The 14,781-nt window shown below is 42.4% G+C and overlaps 1 non-coding gene across 1 annotated transcript; it reads right to left on the bottom strand.

The window, feature by feature from the left end:
- Positions 1 to 13,811: 13,811 nt before the first annotated feature.
- Positions 13,812 to 13,916, bottom strand: LOC111754393 (U6 spliceosomal RNA). Its single transcript, XR_002789085.1, has one exon. It is a non-coding gene; the product is annotated as a U6 spliceosomal RNA (small nuclear RNA).
- Positions 13,917 to 14,781: the final 865 nt, after the last annotated feature.

Here is a 14,781-nt window from a genome sequence, read left to right as displayed (position 1 = left end):
TGCTGTCCTCTACGTTTCTCTTTAAGTTGCTCTGGCTGATTACCTTGGTTCCATTTCTTTCCATCTGCCCCATGACCCTCGTTTGTCTCTGTTTACCCTACTTCTTTTTTCTCTTCAAACTTGTTTGATTTGTACCCTTTTAAAGGGTGCCTTCATTGTCTTCCCTGATGGATTCTCCCATTGTGGATGATAGGATTGTCTTCAAAGGATAAAAGATGCTTCCAAAAGTTGAGGAGTATAAGACAAAAGAGGCCTTTATTCTGGGAACACAGGGAGAGGAGACTGGTGCACTGGCCGCTGGAATCTGGTGATCTCTCTCTCGGACACGTGGCATGGGGGAATATAAATAGCCTAAGCTTAGGGCAGTGCCCTAAGGCCATTAGAGATGCACAGGTATTTCATTGGCACACGTTTAGTGCCAGAAAGCAGGTTCCTAGGGAGGGGGTATAGGGTTACAGTTAAATCTATAAGGGGCGGGGGAGTCGGGAGGCCTCTAACTTGGCTGCAGCTTTTCCTGGTTAAAGTGTCCGGTCTGGGCCAGCAACTCTTTCATATCCCGTCTTATGATTATTAGGAAAAGGGGCGAAGATTTCTCTCTGTAACTATTTCCTGCTGGTAGGGGGCGCAGTATTGGAGCCTAGGGGAGTCAACGGGATGAAGGTTGATGCCCAGGTAGACACTGATGCCAGGTGTTTTAGCCAGGACAACTTCACTGGTGAATGTACGTATGTCAGACTGGAAAAACAAAGAGACATAATGTTATTAGGAGACATGGCACTATTATATTTAAGGACCCAGGTGAGGTAGATAGGAAGGTGACTTTGATTTTGAGATGGTATTTTATCAGGGTGACATTGAGGTAGGAGCATCATCATGGTGAGGTAGAATTCTGAAAAATAAGTGTGAGGTTATTGAAATTATGAGAGGTGATTACTCCCCCATCTGAAAGCATAAAAGTTAGGAGGGTAGGTGTGTAAAACTTGTCTCTGGTCTAGGAGTTGAGCCGGAAAAAATAGGGGGAGTATGGGAGACGGTGGCTGTACCAATATAGGGAAGGTGAGAGCTTAGGCTTTCAGGGATGTCACGTTTAACCAGACAGCTGAGAGTGGAAAGAACCACGACAGTTATCACATAGAACATTATAAAGATGATCTTACGCATTATGTGGGAGTCTCTAGGAAAGACTGTCAAGAGTACTGCTGCAAAAATGATCATTAATAGAGCGTAAGAAATTAGGAACCAAATCGGATAACAAAACATGACTTAGCCTGTTAACTGTGGCTGTGAGGCCTTTGTGAAACGGAGATGGGTGGGTGACAGAAGGTGAGATTACCACTCAGAATGATCAGATTTGGTGCTGGGAGGGCACCTTTTAGCCTGAGTGATGTGAAACCAGGATGGGAGTCCAGCAACTTTGACCGCTGTAGGGGTAGCCAAGTAGACCAGGTAAGGGCCACTCCACCTTGGTTGTAGTCCTGTGGATTTAGAACATTTGAGATAAATTAGATCTCCTGGGGATATGGGAGGATCTGGTTTGGCCTCTCCAGAGGGCTGTGGAAGGCAGAGATCAGCATGTTGTCGCAACAGGTGTCGGAGGAAGGAGAGGACTGGGACATAGTCAGCCAAGGGAGGGAGATTTTGGGGAGCAGGAAGATTGTGGATTAAGAATGGCCTGCCATACGTAAGTTCAAAAGGACTTAAGAAAGTAGGAGCCCGGGGAAGTGCCCTGAGCTTGGCTAAGGCTAAGGGCAAAAGTTGAGGCCAAGGTTGGTGTAGTTCTAAAGTGAGTTTTGTAAGGTGTGCCTTTATGAGGCCATTTGCCTTTTCTACTTTTCCTGAAGATTGTGGATGGTATGGGGTGTGTAGGTGCCAGGTGATGTGTAAGCTCGAGGATACCTGTTGAGTGATCCGAGAAATGAAGGCGGGACCATTATCTGACTGAATACTCTGAAGTAGACCAAACCTCGGAATGATTTCTTGTAATATGACTTTGGTAACTACATCAGCAGTTTCCCTGGTTGTGGGAAAGGCTTCTATCCATCCTGAAAAGGTGCAAACAAAAGTGAGAAGATATTTGAGAGTCTTGTGGCGGGGCATGTGTGTAAAATCTATCTGCCAGTCCTGACCAGGGGTGTGTCCCCGAAATTGATGGGTAAGAAAGGAAGGGGGTGCCATGTGTCCCTGAGGAGAGGTTCTGGCACAGAGATCACAGGTGTGAGTCGTTTTAAGAATGATGGCTTTTAGAGAAGAGTGTGTGACTATTGGGGCCAAAAGTTTGTATAGGGCCTGAGATCCTATATGAAAACAGTTGTGTAAGTCAGTGATGATGTCTGAGGCCTGTTGATGTGGGAGAACAAGTTTAGATCCCTGAAAAATCCATCCCTGAGTGTTTTGTGTGTAACCTGGTTTATGAAGTAGCTGTAACTGCTCTGGTGAATAATTGGGCTGAGGTAGACTGCTTGGGACTAATGGGAGAAGATGAGAAGGGCAGGGCCCTTGTGCAGCTAACTTGGCTTGTGAATCTGCAAAGGCATTGCCTTGAGCAATAGGATCTGTAGAGCTTTGGTGTCCTCTGCAATGGATGACTGCTGCCTGCTTTGGAAGTTGGGCTGCCTCTAGAAGCTTAAGGATAAGGGGGGCATTAATAATGGGGGTTCCTTGAGTGGAAATAAAACCCCGTTCTTGCCAGATAGAGGCATGAGAGTGTAAGATGCTAAATGTATACTTTGAGTCAGTGTATATATTTATAATCTTGTCTTTTGCTAGTGTAAGGGCCCTTGTAAGGGCAATAAGTTCTGACCTCTGGGAAGAGGTCCCAGGTGGCAGTGAATTTGCCTCTATAACTTTTGACTGGTTAACTATTGCATATCCCGCCTTATTTTGGTTGTCTGTGTTTGTTGAACTGCCATCTATGAACCATGTGTCAAAGGCCAAGGAGAGAGGTGTGCTACTGATGTGAGGGAAAGAAGTGGGAGTCATCTGTAAAAACTCTATACAGTCATGGTGAGGAGGGCCTTCTGAGGTGGGAAGAAAGGTCTCTATATTAAGAGGACCACTAGTTGCAATAGAGATGCAAGGGTCTTGAGAGAGAGCTAAGTGTACCTGTTGAAGGCGAGAAGGGGTCATTAGGGCGGGGAGCACCTTATGTGAGATAAGGTCATGTAGGTGATGAGGTGAGTGTACTGTAATAGATTGTCCTAATGTAAACTTTTTAGCTTCCTGTGTCAGGAGGGCTGCAGCTGCAAGAGCTCAGAGACAAGGAGCCCATCCTTTTACTGTGTGATCTAACTGTTTAGATAAGTAAGCTACTGCTTGAAAAGAAGGTCCCTTTTTGTGTCCTAGTACACCTATAGCATTGTGGCCCTGACAAGTAGTGTATAGGATGAAAGGTTGGGTGGGATCAGGAAGGGTAAGAGCTGGAGCTTTTAGGAGAGCCTCTTTTAGTTTTTGAAAGGAGGCATGTATGGGCCTAGTAGGGTCCAGGGGTTCTGTTAAGGAACCCTTAGCAGCCTTGTAGAGGGGTTGAGCTAGGGCTGCAAAGTTAGGAATCCAAAGACGAAAGAAATTAGCTAAACCCAGGAAAGATGTAACCTGCCATTTAGTTGTGGGCACCTGGAGATCACGAAGAATTGCCTTACGATCTGAGGTGATGGAGTGAGTGGTGGGGGTGAGAGCAAGACCTAGGTATTTGACTTTTGGGGAGGCTATCTGGGCTTTGGTGGGAGACACCCTGTATCCATGGCTAGCAAGGAAATTAAGAAGACTGGCTGAGTGGCGTATGGCCAACATATGGGATGGAGAGCATAATAGGAGGTCGTCTATGTATTGGAGCAGAACACTAGGTTTGAGATTGAGTTCTGTGAGGTCAGTAGCAAGAGCCTGACTAAAGAAGTGGGGACTATCCCTGAACCCCTGCGGGAGTACTGTCCAAGTAAGTTGTTGAGACCTGAGAGTGTCTGGGTCAGTCCATGTAAACGCAAAGAGGTTCTGGCAATCAGGGTGTAGGGGGATAGTGAAGAAGGCATCTTTAAGATCTATAACTGTAAAGTGAGTAGTGGAGGGAGGGATATGAGAGAGCATGGTATAAGGATTTGGCACCACTGGGTAAGTTGGGGTAACGGCACTGTTGATCACCCTAAGGTCCTGTACCAGGCAATAGGACCCATCAGCCTTGAGCACCGGGAGAATGGGAGTATTGTGGGGTGAATGGGTAGGTTTAAGAAATCCATTGTCTAAAAGCCGCTTAATGATGGGTTTAAGCCCCCTTAAATGTTGGGGGGCTATGGGGTATTGGGGAACGCAGGGAAAAATTGAGGGATCCTTGAGACGGATTAAAACAGGCGTGGCATGTGTAGCCAGAGTGGGATTGGATGTGTCCCAGACCGTGGGGTCAACCAAAGAAGGAGGAAGAGGAGGGAATGGCTTTGTGACGCATTGTGAGGCAGTTTGGAGGATTAGAGCTGTGGGGAGAGAGAAAGTGAAGGAAAAATTAAGCTTCTGAAGGAGGTCTCTACCTAAAAGGGCCGTGGGACATGTTGGGATTACTAGGAAGCTATGGGTAAAGAAAAGGGTCTGGAATCTGCATGGGATAGGCCCAGTCTGTAAAGGTTGATTTGGCTGGCCGTAAACGCCCACAACAGAAATCTGAGACTTAGTACAATGTCCTGAAAATTCAGGAAGCACACTATAGGTGGCCCCCGTATCTACAAGCAGAGATATTATTTTGCCTGAGACCTCCAATGAGACTCGGGGCTCCGTCAAGGTGACTGGAGTGGGGGCTGTGAGCCCCAAGCCCCATCATTCTTCTGTAGCAAGTCCGAGCAGGTCAATCAGCGATGAATCTGGCATTGACAAAGCCTCCTGTGAGAGCAAGGGATTAGAGGATGGCCTAGTCGCTCGCTGGCGCCTAGTACAATCGCTCCTCCAATGCCCTTCATCTTTGCAGATTGGGCAGGGCCCAGGAGGAGTGCCCGGTTTGGGGCAGTCTCATGCCCAGTGTCCTTGCTTGTTGCATTTGAAGCATGGTCTGGGCGGGACTTGGGCAGCCACACCTTGTTGTGGATTGCTTGTTTTGGGAGGCCCAAGTGCCACTGCTAAGAGGTCAGACTGATATTTAGCAAGCCTTAATTTTTGAGCTTGCTTTTCCTCTTTTTGAAGCTTGTCTCTGTTGTTGAAGACACGGAAGGCTAATTTAAGTAGATCTTCTTGTGGAGTCTGAGGGCCTTGTTCAAACTTTTGTAGTTTTGCACGAATATCAGGAGCAGACTGTGAAATAAAATAGGAATTAACTACAATCATCCCTTCATGAGAGTCTGGGTCTACACTGGTATATTTAATTAAGGTTTCCCGAAGCCGATTCAGAAACACAGCCGGGTTTTCATTAGCCTCTTGGACCTGTTCTAAAAGCTTGTTATAATTAGTATGTTTGTGAGCAATCTTATTAAGGCCCACAATCAGACACTCTATCATCTTATGTAATTTTCTTGAACCTTGACCATTTTGATAGTTCCAGTTAGGGTCTTGGTCAGGCACAGCTACAGGGCCAGGGTCATTATCAATCATATTTGTCCTGTGTCTGCAGTCAGCCTCCTCGAGAGCTGCTTGCCACAGCTGATTCCGCTCTTGTGAGCTAAGGGTGGTATTTAAAATCACATAAACATCTTTAAAATGTAAATCATAGCAATTGGTAATAAATTCAAATTGTCTGATATAATTTTGTGGGTCGACAGAAAAGCTGCCCAATTTATGGGTAATCTGAGACAAATCAGAAAGAGAAAATGGCACATGAATATTTACGAGGACTTCAGGGCCAGCTTGCTCCCGAAATGGCAGCAGAGCCTGAGGAGAGGGATGCAGAGGAGAGTGCCACTGGGCAGCTATCCGCCCGGTAGACGCGTGTGAGTAGTTATCTGAAGAGCAGCTACAGAGCAGCTGCTGTTTACCCTGTGAGGAGAAAATATAGGCAGAGGACATTGTATTGTGTGGCTTAAAATAAGCGTGACAGGGCGGCTGTTGATGTTTACAAGGGGAGCCACAAGAGGGCGCCCGTTTATCGTGAGACCAGGAAGAACATGGTTGTCCCCTGTCGCCATGGTAACCAAACGAACATGGCGGCATGCCATGTGACCCCTCTAAGCATGGCGGTGGCCCATCGCCATAACAATGATCTGAACCCTGTGGCGCTCCGTCGCCATGCGCCTCACCTGAACTTCCGGAACATAGCGGCGCCCTGTTACCGGTATAGCTGCCAGAGCACGGCGGGCATGGCGGCTGTCCGCGCAAGCTAGAAAAATCATGCTGTGTGCCGGCGGGGCACAATGAACGTGACCTAGTGTGGTACGCGGGCCGTGAGAAGGTATCAGAAGGCGGAGCAGAGCCGCCAGGAGGAGCCTGCATCTCGGAAGGCGGAGGGGGAGACGATCGCACAGCAGAAGGCAACTGTGACACATGGTGACCCGCACAACTGAGGGAACCGGGCACAGGGGGATGGCCGGCGAGGGGTAATGGGATAGAACGAGCTGTGTAAGCGGGTGGCAATGACCTAAAGATCAGTGGTACATCTTCAAGCGAATCTTGAGGGCAGGATGGAAAAGTTTGAGCCGCGGTAGAGGTGGCCAAAAGGATCTCAGCAGGAGCACAAGATTTAATGAGGGATTGGCGCGTCCTCAGAACCAAAAATGCCTCTATGTATTGGAGTTCCATGACTCTATCGCTGGCCTTACAGAAATCATAGAGCGTTTGTAGAACTGAAACATCGAATGTCCCTTCTGGAGGCCAGCATTTGCCAAGGAGCGGGTAGGTAGGCCAAACTTCCTGGCAGTAAAAAGTTAATAATTTAGTTTTTGTGGTATTTTTAATTTTTAAAGTACGTAAATTGGAGATTAAACATTGTAGAGGTGTTTTTTGGGATGTAGGAAGTAAATTACCCATCGGTGAATAAGGCAGGCAAAAATCTGGTGGCACAAAGGAAAAGCTATCAGCAACCCGTAGCGCCACGCGGCGAGGCTAACGCAAATGGGGGAGAGACCAGTCGACTGGGTCCGGGCCCAGTGATAAGAGTCTTTTGGAGTGTGCTCACCTTAAATCAATCGGGGCGGCGGTGAGTGGAGGCAGCTGGCAGGAGATGGAACTCGTCCTGGCAGGAGGAGCGCAGAGTTAAGCCGTGATGGTTTCGGTTCGTGAATCGGCAGGGGGACCCAATTGGGCGCGTGTTCCGAGTCAATCGCCTGCCAATGAGTCACAGGGCACCAAATGATAGGATTGTCTTCAAAGGATAAAAGATGCTTCCAAAAGTTGAGGAGTATAAGACAAAAGAGGCCTTTATTCTGGGAACACAGGGAGAAGAGACTGGTGCACTGGCCGCTGGAATCTGGTGATCTCTCTCTCGGACACGTGGCATGGGGGAATATAAATAGCCTAAGCTTAGGGCAGTGCCCTAAGGCCATTAGAGATGCACAGGTATTTCATTGGCACACGTTTAGTGCCAGAAAGCAGGTTCCTAGGGAGGGGGTATAGGGTTACAGTTAAATCTATAGGGGGCGGGGGAGTCAGGAGGCCTCTAACTTGGCTGCAGCTTTTCCTGGTTAAAAAGTGTCAGCAACTCTTTCAGTGGAGTTGTAACATTTTATTGATAATACTTGGAAACACTTGTATTCTCTGCCACAAACCTCTGTGACCACTATTGTCCTTGCTTTACAAGATTTTTCATCCCAAGCCCTTAACTTAGTTACTGACTCTTTATATGTACATAATGTTGTCTACACTTATCTTCTGCTGTTATCTCCCCCACGACAATAAGATGCACAATTAATATCTCTTTTTTTTTACATTTACAGGCTCTTCTTTGTGCTCATCATGCCCCCCTCTTTCTTTTACATATTCGCAGCCATAAACCTCTGCCTGGCTTTTTACAACAACGTAATGCTATTGCTGATCAAACACTATGCATTTTCTTTGATAATACTAAAGAAAGCCACGCCTTTTTCATCAATCCTCTCATTCCTTACATAACTTGTTTCATAGTCCACTCTCTGAAGCTAAAAAACCATTGTTTTCACCTGTTCCCACTGTACTGCCACACCTCACCCCTTTCCCTTTGATGCTGTCAACCCTGGTGGCCTTTGCTCCAATGACCTTTGGCAATCAGATGTCACACATTGTTTCTCTTTAAAACCTTTTCATTTCATCACTTTCTGTTAACACATTTTTTGGTTTCATTTGGGTTTCATCACTGTGTGAAATCTACCCAACATGTAATTCACCATCTCCTGGCTGCATTTGCAGTCGTGGGTGTACCTTTTTCTCTTAAAACTGACAATGGTCCAGCTTGCTTATATATCACAGGCTTTTTGCTGCCTTTTGTTCCACATGGCAAATTCATCATATTAATGGCATCCCCTACAATCCTACTGGCCAGGCTATTATTGAACAAGCTCTTCATGCACTCAAAACTATTCTCTTTAAGCAATTAAAGGGAAAAATGCACAGGTTTCTTCTACTCTGTTCATGGTGTTATTCACTTTAAATGATTTGTCTTTCCCAACAAGACTTTCTTCTTCTCAAGTTCAAGTACATTTTCATGGGGTCGAGCCTCTACCAAAGCCTTTTGTATTGTACTAGATACCCCTAGACCCAGGCTGGTGGAGGCCAGCACCCCTGCTGATCTGGGGAAGAAAATATGCTCCTGTGTTACCCCCAACAGGCCCTGCTGGATTCCTGCTCATTGCTGTTTGCCCTGCAGGGAATGTATTGGCACCATGGGCTGCACAACCCAGTTTCACAGTTTCACCTCTCCCTGAATCAAGCCCAGCCACCTCGGAAGCGACCCAGGATGATGACTGCTCAGCCAGTGATCCAATCTGCACAAGACTTGCTCTGTACATCTGAAGAGGAACCCACTGCTGAAAAGATTCTTGCAGCAATATTTACCAAATTGACAATGAACTGTTTAATGTTTGTTTGTATTCTATCGCTATGTGTTTTGCAACCCACCACGAGGACCTTAGAGTCCCACAACCTCCAGGAAAGATTGGAATACAATATTTGGGTTGAATTTACAAAAACAGCTAATGTCTCTCATTTCTGTCTTTCTCAAAATACAGAAATAAAATACATTCTTGGGTCCTGTCTGATTCTGGTATGCAAGGACCTCTCTAAGTAATTATACCATTTTCTCCACTATTTCAAAGAAAATTGTAACAAATACTTTCTATCCAAATTGGGGGCACTCCCACCCCCTGATAGTGCTGTTAAAATGTTCACTCCATAAGTAGCAACTTCAAATGCCTCATGTGCTTGTATTGAAAATTGTACTCCTCAATGTCTTTGCTTTCCAAGTAGTACTTGGAATTGTTCTAGTTACAATACTTTTTTTTTTTTTTTGTATCAGGGATCGAACTCACAACCCCATGCTTGCTAGGCAGGTGCTTTTGCTGCTAAACTAAATCCCCAGCCCTCTAGTTACAATATTATATGGACACGGACATGTTCCTCTCCCTACTCGATGGTTTTTCTCATGTGAAGAAACATACCTTCAATTACATCCCTGCAAACTTATCTCATAACACAAAATGCTGCCTTAGTCATCTTACTATATTGTTGCCTTCTCCTGAACTTATACTGTCTCACACCAAACAGTCTACACTGACTTATATGGGGACTTTTCTATTAGCCGTTTAACCAAAACAGAAATTTATGTTTTGGTTGGTGTGCTGGCCCTGGTAGTCAGGGCCAATCGCAGTGTTAATGCACTAGCTTGTCTCATGGCAAAACAAATTAATTATGCTTCCACAGCTTTAGTATTATTAAACAAAAACAAAATGAGCACTGACGAGTGATTTTAGATAATTGTGCCGCAACTGATTGTCTACTTCTATTATATCATCATGAATGTAATGAAATTGCTCAAATGTGCTGTTTTAATTTGCCTGATGAAAATACATCCATCAATGGGAAACTTCATGATTTACAAGATCTTATCAAACAGATTCATGTGTCCTAAGGGCTCAATAGTGAATTATGGAATTTTCTTACAGGATGGTTACCAGATATCAATTGGCTAAAACAAATGTTTCTTTATGATATTACTGTCCTTATCTGTTTAATCTGTATGGGATGCTTTGTACAATGCATCCCATCGCTATGCAAAATGTTCATACCTCAAATACTGGCTTCTAATATGGTAAGAAAGTCTAAACTAAAAATAGAAGGGGGAGATGTAGACAGGTCACACTGACTCCATCTTGTCCCGGACACATCTGGTCGACAATGTTTTGGGAAAAAGTACAGGCCTTGAAACATTGCCCCCACCCCAAGGTAGGGACATGAAGTCCTATAAAGACAGGAGGCAGACAAGTTATATAATCTAAGCATGTGCAATTTGAGTTTCCTTGTTCTTTATCACAATAAAAGCTACTTGCTTAGGCTGGCCAGGTGACAGCCATTTTTGCTGACCCTTAGTGTGTGCAACCCTTTATTTTCCCTTTGCTTACAGAACCCCAACAGTGTGTAATGTCCAGCTCTTGTTTGTCATGCACAGGGAACTGGAACCTATCTTCCAAAAGCCCATCAACTACTATATCATCTAAGCAGGCTTAGCTAGGAGTGCCAGCTAGGAAGTGAACCCCTTCTGGAAGGAGCTTTTTTTCAGGATTTTATGCTTCTCTGTTGCCTTTTCTGTATCCTTGGTCACTCATCGTGCACATGGGTCAGACAGTACATTGCCACTGTACCAATGATTTGTATCTAACCCTGAAGCAAGGAGAGAACATTCTACAGGTGAACACAGTAAAACACGGACTATTTAGGAAACTTGTTCAATATTTTCTAATGAGTTGATTTTGACTTCTAGAATAAACCCAATTTATTTTTCATTCATCACTCAGGTTACATAGTCATGACATTTCTAATAACTTTGTGTTTTATTCCTCCAAAGAAACAGCAGGGCCTCTAGCAACAGCAACCCAGTAAGATTAATGGCATCTAGGTTATACCTTTAAACCTGAGGGTCTGTAATCCTTACCCAAACAAGTGCAGATTAACAAACAGGTTACATTTACTTTCTGCTATGTCATTCCTCTATTGGGTAATAGTAAGACACTACCTGGCAGGATCTAGTAGAGTTTCAGTAAAAACTGTGGTTAAAGAGGAGTCTGTACAGATCTTTTTTCTGGAATACATGAACTTGGACCTTTGGCAAAGGTTAAACTTGTCAGTGCCCTGCTGTGGAAAAAAAATACTGCACCAGGAGGAAAGAAACAGAGGTTTTCTTTCTCACACAATAAGAAAAACTTTATTTTGACTTTAAAGTAATTATACATGTTTGGCATCAAATAACACCAAATAAATTTAAATCACAAAAATTTAGGGCGGGTATACTAAAGAGAATGCAAAATTATAGCAACAAATCCTTCACGGGAGCCTTGTCTGGTTACTTCAGAGAATTGCTATACTCCTCTAATATCAAAGGTAAGGACACAACCCTGGAGCATTAACAGGTAATCTTTGAGAGCAAAGTTCAGAGATTGTGCACAGCTCTGCCCTGAAATGTGCTTATCATTGTTTTGGTTGGCAAGATAATGTTCGTTTTTCCTCTAATTGAATGCCTTTTGACTGTATGGATTGCCATCAAATTAATCCCATGCTCTCTGACTCTTCTGTTCTCATCCAGCAGTAAAACATTTATGCAGTCTACCTAGTTAGTCCCCAAAACTTCTGAGTTTTCAAACTCTAGAATTTACCTTTTCTAATATATGTACCTTTTCTAATTTACCTTTTCTAATATATCTAAGGGTGTTATCTTAACAAATTAAATCAGATGGAACCAAAATGGTTCTCATGATCCACCTTACACTTAAACATATTTTGACAGTGTGATATCACTACCAAAGACTACAATCGCCAAAACTCCCCTCAACTTTCCTCCTCCTTTGATCGCTAAGAACCCAAAGCCATCTTGTGCCCTAACCCCACACAGCCTGAGTCTTAGGCTTGAAAAGTAAACACAGATGTTGCCTATGTAACTGTGCTCCTGAGGCACAGTTGTAATATTAATATAAGAGTTGTAATATTAAGCCAAAGGAGTTCCCCACACCCTGAAACTGCTAAAATTGCCCTATGCAATAATCTTCATAATCAAGGGTTTTAACAATCAGAGGCTGCTTCTGAAAAGCTCTTGGCACACAGTAATTTGAAATGAGGATATAACTATATAGAATTACAATTAACTAGGTTAATTGTAATTAACAATTACAATTGTAAAAACAAAGTAAAATAATTTTTCATAAGAAAATGTTTCCTCTTTTATCATGATGGGGTTGAACCTAGAACCTTCACACTACGCTACATCCCCAGTCTTTTTAAATTTTTTTTTTAATTTGAAACAGTTTTGCTAAATTGCTAAGTCTCTCAGGCTGGGCTTGAACTAGTGACCCTCTCCCCTCAGCTTCCCACAGTGCTAGAATTATAAGCATACACCACCAAACTCAACTTAACCCAAATGTGAATGTCAAAGATATTGTGAATAACTAAAAAATTTTGGTTGAAAATGAGTGTGAGAACTACCAGAGTATCTGTACCTCAAGAAATAAGGAGTTATCCCTCATTGCTGACATTCCATGGCAATCTCATTATCTTAGGAGATCCACAGACATACTGTTTTTCTCATTTCTGTGGTCCTTAAACATGGACCCTGAAGGTAAACAGAAACACACACAGACACATATATGCACACACCCTGAGCATGGTATATCTACTCAGTCATGCATTACTGACTTTGGTTAATTATAGATAGATAGATAGATAGATAGATAGATAGATAGATAGATAGACAGACTCAGACAGGTCTGATTGTCTCATAATAATAGAATCTTTATTTTGAACTTGTATGAAGTCATTTTAAATTTTTCACTATGAATGTCACCTAACACTAAGCTTTTAAAAGCTTAGTGTATTATCTTCTTTCTTCCTTACAGAAAACTTAAAGGATAGGTAATATCCTGTGCTTCATTTTACAGGTGATAAATTGAGCACAAAAATGTTAACTTCCCCAAGGCCAGAAAACTAGTCAGTGAGAGAGTCTACATAGTATGACTTTGACACCTAAGCTATTCCCTCGAAACATTTTTGTTTATGTGTACATGCAACTTTTTCTGTAGAAAATATTGTAAAAGTATTCGTGAATAAAAAGAACTTACAATTTTGATAAATTATTCACCTTGAAGATTACTCAGCATCTCTTCTACCATTGTGTGAGCATGCCCACTTCATTACTTCCCTAGTTCTGAGAAGGACCAATCTTGTTTTGTTTTTCAATGTTATGAGTAAAAGAGATATTTCATTGTCTAAAATTTCCTTGATTATATTTCTGATTAAATATATTTTCATAAATTAATAGGTCATTTTTATTTCTTCTATTTTGAATGACTCATTCATATCCTTTATTTTTTTCTAAAGGATTATCTTTTGTATGATAGTGGTTTGTAAGTTTTTCAGACATTTTAGATTTTAATCCTTTTAAAATTTTATTTTAAAAAGAAAAAACATAGAAAAGAAAAATAGAAAACAAGAGACATACAAACAACTACAAGAACAACAAAAAACTCAAAACAATGACAATGTAGGCTTTCAAAACAAGATGATAAGAACTTAACAATGGCTGCAATATTGCATATTGTTATCTGCAAAAGAGTTGATTAGATTACCAGATATAGACACGCAAAATTGATCTAACCTATGAATATTAATTGTTCTTTTCCAAGAACTAATGGAATTAGTAGTATAATCATCTTAGCTATTTTTATGTATATATAAACAAAAATATGAAACACTCCATGAATTTGTGTGTTATACTTTTGTAGGGGCCATGCTAATATTTTCTGTATCATTCCAGTTTTAGTATATGTACTGCTAAAGCAGACACTTTAATCCCTTTTTCAATATGCCATAAATGTTTTCCTCATATTGGCTTTTGTTTTTATCTTGTAAAATTTTGAATTTTCATGTGTAAAACTTTTCCTTCATAGTTCTTACATTTTGTCTCTTAAACCTTTATTATTATGTAAATATCCTCCTATATTTTCTTCTATGATTTCTCTAGTTTTATTTTTCACATTTACCTCTGGGATTTGCTTTTCTACATGGTATAAAGCCAAGATCTTTACTAGAGTTTTAGACCAAAAGCCCCAGCTCTGGGGAGCCCAACACACCAGACTTGGCCACCCATTCCAAAATGCCACTCAAGGAGTCAACAGTGGTAAAGCAGATAAAAAGAAAACTACTAACAAAGAGATTTAACATTCCTTTTCGTAGAACTAACAAGAACATCAGGGTTGTACAAAAAAAGGGGGAGTGGACAAAGTCACAGGTTGGGAATTCCCAGGGCTAGTGTGTCTATGTTCAGGATACACCTTGCCAAATATACTCTAGTTGATTGTTATCTCAGGAGTAGCTCTTCCAGGTTGCTCCAGAGAAGGCAATCCTGTTTTCATGTGATGATTGATTCTGTTTGGAGAAAGATTTCCTAAGGGGCTGGGTATCAAGATTTAGGACATTGACTAGAATCTCCTAAGAATTCCTCTACAACATCTGGAACAGGACTTGTAAAAGCTGGCAACTGAGCATCCCTGCAAATTCTGAAAATCCCTTTAGTTACTCTTGGTGTCCTTAGTCTTAAAGGGAGATGAAATAGGTTAGGTAAACTTTAGGCTAATAAAATTTGTATTACTCATTTTTAGATAGATACTCCTTAAGTGATTAAATGCCTACATGTAGGATTGAACAGGA

Source organism: Cavia porcellus, unplaced genomic scaffold (genome assembly GCF_034190915.1).
Source record: "Cavia porcellus strain 051 isolate PalLab524CR breed Dunkin Hartley unplaced genomic scaffold, mCavPor4.1 scaffold_1, whole genome shotgun sequence".
NCBI lineage: Eukaryota > Metazoa > Chordata > Mammalia > Rodentia > Caviidae > Cavia > Cavia porcellus.
Note: the sequence above shows the minus strand (reverse complement) of the source record. Positions and strands in the feature narration are given on the sequence as shown.